Here is a 9127-nt window from a genome sequence, read left to right on the forward strand (position 1 = left end):
CAGGACCCTGAGCCAAAAGCAGACACTTAACCAACTGAACCCCCTTGCCTCCACTTCTGTTCCTGGTTGAACTGTGTTTTCCCTCCATCTTTTGTCTTTCTCTGTGTTTTTTTTTCCTCCTGCCTGTGCTGAATCGCTAGGTTCCGGTTCACAGCTGCCTGAAAGATCCATTTAATTTTCTTTTCACCATTGAACATTTTAGCAAAATCAGACTTCCCGAGAGTACCGTATTCTCCCAGCCCTTGGGTCTCCCTTAGCTCCTGGGTGCACCCTGCTGCTAAGTACATGGCCGGCTGGGACCCTGGGGAAACTGTGTTTGCAACCTTGAAGCCTGTGTCCTGAGTCGGGCAGGTTAACTCACCTGACGGTGGGGAGGCGGCGGGGTGTGGCTGGGAGGTACAGAAGAGACATCAGCTGGGGCAGGATGAGTAGGTATGGTGGCCTGGCACACACAGTCCTCAGCTGTCCCCACAGGCAGGCCAGCACCTTTCCTCTCTCGCTGCCGTTTGAGGAGGCCATGCTTCTGTTCCTGGTTGAACTGTGTCCCCCCCACACACACACATACCCCAACCCAAAGACATGTGGGAATTCTAAGCCCCAATACCTCCCAGTGCGACCTCATTTGGGAAGAGGGTCTTTTTGGATTTCACCAGGTTAAATTGAGATCATTAGGGTGGGCCTTAATCCAGTATGACCAGTGTCCTTATAAAAAGGGGAGATTTGATGGGATGTCTGGGTGGCTCAGTTGGTTAAGCGTCTGCCTTCTGCTGGGATCATGATCCCAGGGTGCTGGGATCAAGCCCTGTTTTCTCTCTCTCTCTGACAAATAAATAAAATCTTTTAAAAAGGTGGTGAACACAGAGATAAGCACAGAGGGAAGACAGTGTGAAGGGATGGAGAGAGGACATGGAGGCAGAGATTGGGGTCACGTGGCACAAGCTGGGGAACACCGGAGCCCCCAGGAGCTGTAGGAATGCCAGGAAGAACCCTCCCCTAGATCCTTAGAAGGAGCACAGCCCTGCCAACACCTTGATTCTGGACTTCTGGCCTCCGGAACTGCAGGACAATGAATTCTTATTGTTTATTTATTTTTAAAGATTTATTTATTTTTTTTTAATTTGAGAAAGAAAGAGAGAGAGAGCATGTATGAGCAGGGGAAGCAGCCGAGGGAGAGGGAGAAACAGGGTCCCTGCTGAGCAGGGAGCCCACGATGGAGCTCGATCCCAGGACCCTGGGATCATGACCTGCTCAGAAGGCAGATGCTTAACCCGTTGAGCCACCCAGGCACACTGAATTCTTACTGTTTTATGCTCCCCAGTGTGTGTTACTTTATGCAGTGGCCCTAGGACGCTCAAAGAGTAGGTAAAAGCCAAATGCATCCGAAGTAGCTGACCTGGAATGTCTCACTGAGAAGGTGGTGAGGAGATTTGCCGTGAGGGTATCCAGCTGAGGTGTGTTCCAGGCAGAGGAAACAGCCAGTGCAAAGGCCCTGAGGCAAGAGTGCCTGGGTGGGATGGGGAACTTCCGGGAGTTCTGGAGGAGAGGAGTGAGTTCTCTGTCATTTGTTTGACAGGACAGGGGCTGGAAGTCCTCTGGGAGCTGTGTCATCTAGGCAGTGATGGTGGGGTTCACCTGAGCAGGACAACGGAGGTGGAGAAAAATGGGCACATTCTAGAAACTTCTTTTCAGACAGAGGCAGCACGACTACAGCTTTTGTCCAGCTCTTCGGTTTCCATACAAAAATAGAATTATCATCTTCAGATTGTGTGGTGTGACCGGGAAATGGCAAACTATAGCTCCCAGGCTAAATCCCACCTGCAGGCTGTTTATGTGAATAAAGTTTTATTGGCACACAGCTACACTCATTCACTGATGCACTGTGGCCGCTATCGTTCTCCAGTGGCAGCGTTGAGTCGTGAATTTCCTGTGCAGGCAGACCTCATCGAGCTTCACTCATGGAGCTCTGCAGATCTTGTGTGTTTTACAGGTTGAAGGTTGGTGGCATCAAGAAAGTCGTTAGAGCTCTTTCTCCAAAAGTATTCACTCATTTTCTACCTGGCTGTCACATTTTGGTAATTCTCACAATATTTCAAACTTTTTCATTATCATTATTATTGGTTGTGGTAATCTGTGATTGGCGATTGTGACTCACTGAGAGCTCGGGTACGGTTAACATTTTTTAGCAGAAAGTGTTTTTAAACTTAGGTATATGCATTGTTTTTTAGATGTAATGGTGTTACACACTTGATAGACTACAGTATGGCATAAATATAACTTTTATATCCCTCGGGAAACCAAAAAATTAGTTTGCAGGTGGGCATGGAACCCACAGTATTTCTGAGTGTACCCATATCTTTCTGTTTAAAGACCTCAAGACCTCCCATCTTGATCCCCGACACACTATGTTATGATACATAGTACATTTCGATACATTCCATAAAACAAGACGGGATTTCAGCCACCCTAACTGCTGACCATCACCCACAGCCCATAGCTAAAAGTCTACTGATAAAATTTGTTTTCCCAAAGACTTAACTGTGGGTAGCTTTTTTGTGACCGAAAGCCTTACCGATACCATACAGGGCCAATTAACTCGTATTTTGAACATTATATGTATCATATTCTGTATTTTTTAAAAGACTTTATTTATTTATTTGACAGAGATCACAAGTAGGCAGAGAGGCAGGCAGAGAGAGAGAGGAGGAAGCAGACTCCCTGCTGAGCAGAGAGCCCAATGCGGGGCTCGATCCCAGGACCCTAGGACCATGACCTGAGCCTAAGGCCGAGGCTGTAACCCACTGAGCCACCCAGGTGAGCTATACTCTGTATTTTTTTTTAAAGATTTTATTGATTTATTTGACAGAGAGAGATCACAAGTAGGCAGAGATGCAGGCAGAGAGAGAGGAGGGAGCAGGCTCCCTGCTGAGCAGAGACCCCCCCGATGCAGAGTTCGATCCCAGGAGCCTGGAATCATGACCTGAGCCGAAGGCAGAGGCTTTAACCCACCGAGCCACCCAGGCACCCCTACTCTGTATTTTTTTTTTTTTTAAAGATTTTATTTATTTATTTTAGAGAGGGAGAGAGAGTGAGAATGTGAGCAGGGTGGTGGTGCAGAGGGAGAGGGAGAGAGAGACCCTCAAGCAGACCCCGCTCTGACCCTAGAGCCTGACCTGGGGCTCGATCTCACGACCCTGAGATCCAGCGGTCAGACGCTCAACCAACTGAACCACCCAGGAGCTCCTATAGTTACTCTGTATTCTTACAATGAAGTCAGCAACAAAAAAAGAAAATGTTTTTAAGAAAATAATGAGGAGGGGAAAATACATTTAAGGTCCTATACTGTATGGGTGGACCCACCCATTTGAAATACACATTGTTCAAGGTCAACCGTACAGATTGTTCTGCACGTCTTTCTTTCATTTAACTATCTGTCCCATGTCTTTCCTTGTCAGCATATCTGACCCCCGTTTGTTCTTTATATCAACTACCTGCTGTCTCATCGTGTGGACATCCTGTGGACCTTGTTGACTTAGTTCTTCTGCCCTCCTGGTGGACATTTAAGGTCCCTCCAAGATTTCGCGGTCGGCCCCATCCTGTTGCAGCGCGCTATGCGGGCGTTCATTAACTGCATTTGGTCTTTTCCCCTTTTTTTGACTGATTAAAAATGACTCATGTGTGTTCCTGATGAAAAGGGCCCTGGGGCTCCTCTGCCCCCCCCCCCCGCCCCCAACGCCTGGCTTTGCTCCCTCCACGACCGGCCTGGGACCCGTTCCCAAACAGCTCACTCAGCAGATGTTTGATGATTTCAGAAAGCGAGAGGGTCGCAGGTCACGTCCGTCAGTTCCGTGCAGAGCCCCCCTAGGACCGCACCCGCCCTGTGGCCGGGCCCAGCTGAGGCGGGAGCCTTGCCAACATCGTGACCACACGGGGCTCTATCTTTATTGTCTCTTCGATCACTTCCGCAGCGGGTTAGCTCAACTTACAAACTCAACAAATATTTTCCTGTCGGCACCATGCTTTTCTCGGGAGAACTGAAAGCTGCTGGCCGCTGGGTCTGGGGCCTGCCCTGGCTACGGGCCAGCAATCCTGGGGTCACACGGCAGCATCCGATCCACAGCAGCCTCCCTCAGCTGCTGGGAGAGGAGCAGGTACCCCAGGGCTTCAGGATCCACATCCTAGTCTGTCCCATCGGCAGATAGGGTGTCGGGGCTGAACCGGGAGGGTGGAGATGTGGAGTTCCAAGGGGATCCGAGCAGTGGCCGAGCCAAAGTGCTTTGCCATTACTCGTCAATTATGAAGTGGAATCAGACATTTCTTGGAGAGCTTTGAAGACATTTTAGACAAAAAGGCATGTGAAATGACATGGTATCCCTTGTATAGAATGACAGACCTTTCTATGCTCTCCTTTCTAACCTCCTAGCTGGAGGGAAGACACATGGGGCCGGGGTGGGGGAGGGGGTTGCGGGGAAGCCATGTGGAATGCAGCCCGGTCTCCTGATCTCTTGCCTGTAATTTTTCTTCACCCTCACGGACGTCTCGGCCTCTCGGGTCTCCGTGGGTCTCCCTGATAACGAGGCAGGCAGATGAGATGTGAGTGCTGGAGCCTGAAGGCCCTATTTCCAAATAAGGTCACGTTCACCCGTTCTGGGGCAGAGATTAGGACCTGGACATAATATTTTTGGAAGGACACCCTTCAACTCACTACAGAGCCCAACTCTTTCTTCCCTGATCTTAACCACGCTCAACTTTTTACTGACAAAACTTACGTAACGGCAAATGAAACCGTTGTGATATTATAAAACAGATCGTTTTTGGATTATTAATGGTAAATCATTTTTTTCTTGGAGATTTGATTCTTAGAGGAAGTGTTGTAGATTTAAATTGGGAACTCAGGGGGCCCCTGGCTGGCTCCTTCAGAGGAGCATGCGACTCTTGATCTCAGGGTTGGGAGTTCAAGCCCCACATCAGGTTCAGAGATGACTGGAAGAAATAAACTTCATAAAAAAATAAATTAGATTGGGAACCCAGTCATACTCTCCCAGTAAACAATTGGTGGATGACTTAAATTGCTTATGAGATGCAAAATGTAGTCAGAGCACTAATACCAATAGAGGTTTAACATTTTTTTAAAAGAATTTATTGATTTATTTGAGAGAGAGAAAGAGAGGCCACAGAGGAGAGGGAGAGGGAGAAGCAGACTCCCTGCTGAGAAGGGAGCCCTACGTGGGGCTTGATCCCATGACCCTGAGATCATGACCTGAGCTAAACACAGATGCTTAACTGCTCCAATTTTTTTGAGATCCAGGCACCCCCCCCAATTTTTTTGAGATCCTCACAGATTAGTGCATTAAAAAGCAGCTCTTTTCTTTTCTTCTTTCTTTCTCTATTCCTTCCTTCCTTTCTTTGTTGAGAAGATTTAAGTTGGGGCCAAGTTCTTTGCCAGGTGTAATGCCAAGGCTGCTGTGTTGGGGAACCCCAGAGGTGCAGGGCAGCTGACAGCCCCCTGTCCCCCGCCTCCAGGAGAGAACCAGCCACGCAAAGGCTGCTGGGAGCAGTGTTCCAGGCCAAGAGAGCAGGGCCAGGGGCAGAAGAACAGAGTGTGGCTGGAGGATGTGGGCGAAGGGGGGTGCTGCGGTGGGATCCCAGCTCTGTCCCTGGGCAGCCAGTGTCTCTGGGATGCAGCCTCCTTGGCTGAGGACTGGAGACAACAGCCCTCCTTGCAGAAGGTGGTTCGGAGGGAAAAAAAACTCGATCATTCACTCCTAGTGCGAGATGCTCACGAGGCAAAGGCCAGCCGCTGTTGTTACTGTGGTTTTATTATTGGTCTGTTTCATGTCAGGGACTCAAGGACGCTTTCCTGTCCTCTGCAGAGCCACAGGTGGCTCTCTCCACCAGATTGTCACGCTGCGAAGAGGGCCTCAGGAATGAGCCTTGAAACATCGTGCTGAGTGAGGGAAGCCAGTCCCCAAAGGCCACACAGTCAGTGGGATCCCACTGACACGAGACGTCCAGAATAGAACAATCCAGAGAGACAGAAAGCAGATGGGCGGGGAAGGGAGTGCGTAGGGGAAGGTGCTTCCCCCCCGGGGACAGGGTCTCCTTTCGGAGTGATGGAAATATTCTAGAATTAGGTTACAGCTCTGTAAATACATTAAAGATGGTTGAATTGCGCATTTTAAATGGATAAAAATTTACGGGAAGTAAATGATATCTTGATAAACTATAAAAAAAAAAAAAGGAGAAAGGAAAGGAAAGAGTGCCACGGGAGAGGTGGAGGGTGGTGAGGCCTGGGGGCTAAAGCCCATTGGAGACAAGATGATGAGAGATGGGCAGGGGGGGTGGGAATGACAGCCCCGGCTCCCCAGGCAGCAGATGCTGAGCACCCAGTGTGGGCTGGGAAGGAAGCCTGGGGAGCCGGCATGGCAAGGAAGCCTTGGAAGGTTTGCATGCCAACATCTGCAACACCCCCACCCCATCCTGGGAGATGGCTCCTCCGGCTCCCAGGCTACTTGTCTCCTGGTGTCCCACCTGGGGGGCCTCGTCCCCCCGCCCTCCCCCACACTGAACACATCTTGGGTTTAGAGCTGACCTTGCATGTCCAGTTCTAGTCCCCATTGGTCCCCTGGAGGTGAGTTCTGCCATCACAGGTTCTAGAACTCACCTGTTTACACTGATCTTCCTTAACGTCGGGAGGGCTGGGCCGGTGTGGTCCGTCTCTGAGCACCTGGTTCACTGGCCTAGTAGGTGGTGTCCCGTGACAGCTGATGAGAGATGAAGAAGCAGTCACCTCAACTGAGGGCTGTCGGCACCTGCCCACCTGACCCAGGGGACCTTGTCCCTTGTCCACGCCAACTGGGTCAGACCCGCCATTGGCCAGGTGACTGTCTTGGGCTCTGTCCCCTGCAGAGGTAGTCTCCTGCAGGGCTGGGTGAGTCCACTCACAGGGAGCCAAGGATGCCCAGAGCCGCTGGCAGCCTGGTACCTCTTGAGTTTCCTCCTGGCCCAGGGTGTGTCCGGAACATTCCTGGCACTGAGCTGGCATCTTTCCCAGGACAGAAGTGGCCAGCGGAGCTGAGTCGGGCCAGGGTGTTTACTGTGGAGCTTTAATTTCCAGCCTGTTTGCCCAGAAGGCAGAGCCAGCCAGGGCACCCATTTGGGGGTGAATTGTGTGGCCTTCCGTTTTCTCCTCCACCCAACCTCAGAACTGGCCTCAGTGCCGCCCGAGGCTGGTCCCTGCTCTCCTTTCTCCGAAGCCTCAAAGAATGCACGTTCTGCACTCGTGGCAACCTAAGGGACACATGAAGGTGCCTGGAGGTTTCTGATTCCCAGCCATGCCCTGGTGTTGGTGAGAAGGGCTGCCGCTGGGGACACCTCAGCTCAGGTCATGATGCCGGGGTCCTGGGATTGGGCCCCGCACTGGGCTCCCTGCTCAGTGGGGAGCCTGCTTCTCCCTCTCCCTCTGCTGCTCTCCCTGCTTGTGCTCTCTCTCTCTCTCTCTCTCAAATAAATCTTTTTAAAAATTATGTTCTGTTTTTATAAACCGATTTATTGAGGCTAGCTAGCTTACGATAAATTGCACATATCTGTACCAAGTGTTGGATTAGCTAGGTTTTGGCCTACGTTCTCGCCTGTGAAATCATCCCCACAGGGAGACCGTGAACACAGCCGACACCCTCAGAAAGTTTCTTGGGTCCGAAAAGAAAACGTCCGTTTCCCGTACTGCACTTCTGACACCAAAAGTGGGTTTTCCACCCCCGAGGAATTCTGACACCATCTGGAATTAGCACAGACCCCAAAGATGAGGGCCTTTGTCCCACGAGACGGCCTCCGCTTCTGATGCCAGCCACAAGGCCGGGTCTCCAGGACTTCCCATAGACTGGCTACAAATCAGGGGGTTCCTATGAGGCCACCTTTGGATGCCATAATTTTCTAGAACTGCTCACAGAGCCCAGGAAAGTGCTTTACTTCCTGTTACCACTTTGTGATCAAGGATGGCACTCAGGAACAGCCAGAGGAAGAGATGCATGGGGCGTGTATGTGGGTAGGGACTTGGATCTCCATGTCCACCCCTCGCCCTCGCCAACCTTGGCATCTCCATGTCTTCAGCAAGCCGGAAGCTCTTTGAACCCCCTACTTTGTGTTTTGACAGAGGCTTCAAGCCATAGTCATGACTGATGAAATCACTGGTCATCATTGATTGAGTATCTGTCTTCAACCCCTCTCCCGACTCTTCGGAATCACATCGCCGACAAGCAGCCCCCATCCCTAGTCACCCCGTTAACAGAAAGTCAGGTGTGGTTGGAAGGGGGTCCGTTATGAATAACAAAAGATGCTCCTATTTCAGAAACCAGGGACAGAAAGTCAATACTACAAACAATGCTTCTATCGCTCATCACATAGAAAATGACAAGGGTGTTCGGAGTCTGAGCCAGGAACCCAGAACAAAGACCAAGTATGGTTTCTTGTTATTTCACAATAGCAAGAACAATAGCAGGACCCCTTCTCATCCCTTCTACCTACTCCTCCCTCTCTTTCTCAAGCAGCCACTGATCCGCTTTGGGCCACCCTAGATTAATTTGTATTTTCTAGAATTTTCTGTAAGTGGAACTGTACAGTGCGTACTCTTTTTATCTTCTTTTGCTTCGCTTCATTGTTTTGAGATCCATCCTTGTTTCTGCCCCATCAATATTTCTTTCTTTTTCATTGCTTCGTAGTGGTATTTCATTGGGGGAGCACGATTCCTTTCTAGCAAATGCATTCTGCATATCAGACCCTGTCCCAGCAAGTTTAATCTCCAAAATCAGTTTTGATCCCCAAATTTGTCTGCAAGGAACTGTTGTGATCTCCACTTTGTAATTGGGGCAGTGAAACAGCTCAGAGATGTCAAGCAACCTCTCACATGTCACACAGCTCGTAAATGTTAGAGTCAGAATTTGAACTCGCACATGGCTCCAAAATTAAGTTGCCCACTGGACCGCACTGCCCTGCGCAGTGGTCCTTCTGAGATCCGGGCCACTCTGGATGTCCTGGGCTCCTCAGCAGCAAGATGGGTTTTCCTTTCTTCTTTCTTTTCTTCTCTTTTATTGAGGTGACATTGACATACTGTAAAGTTAACCATTGTAAAGGG

The sequence above is a fragment of the Mustela putorius genome, unplaced genomic scaffold, assembly GCF_011764305.1.
Source record: "Mustela putorius furo isolate JIRA1106 unplaced genomic scaffold, ASM1176430v1.1 tig00000095_pilon_pilon_pilon, whole genome shotgun sequence".
NCBI lineage: Eukaryota > Metazoa > Chordata > Mammalia > Carnivora > Mustelidae > Mustela > Mustela putorius.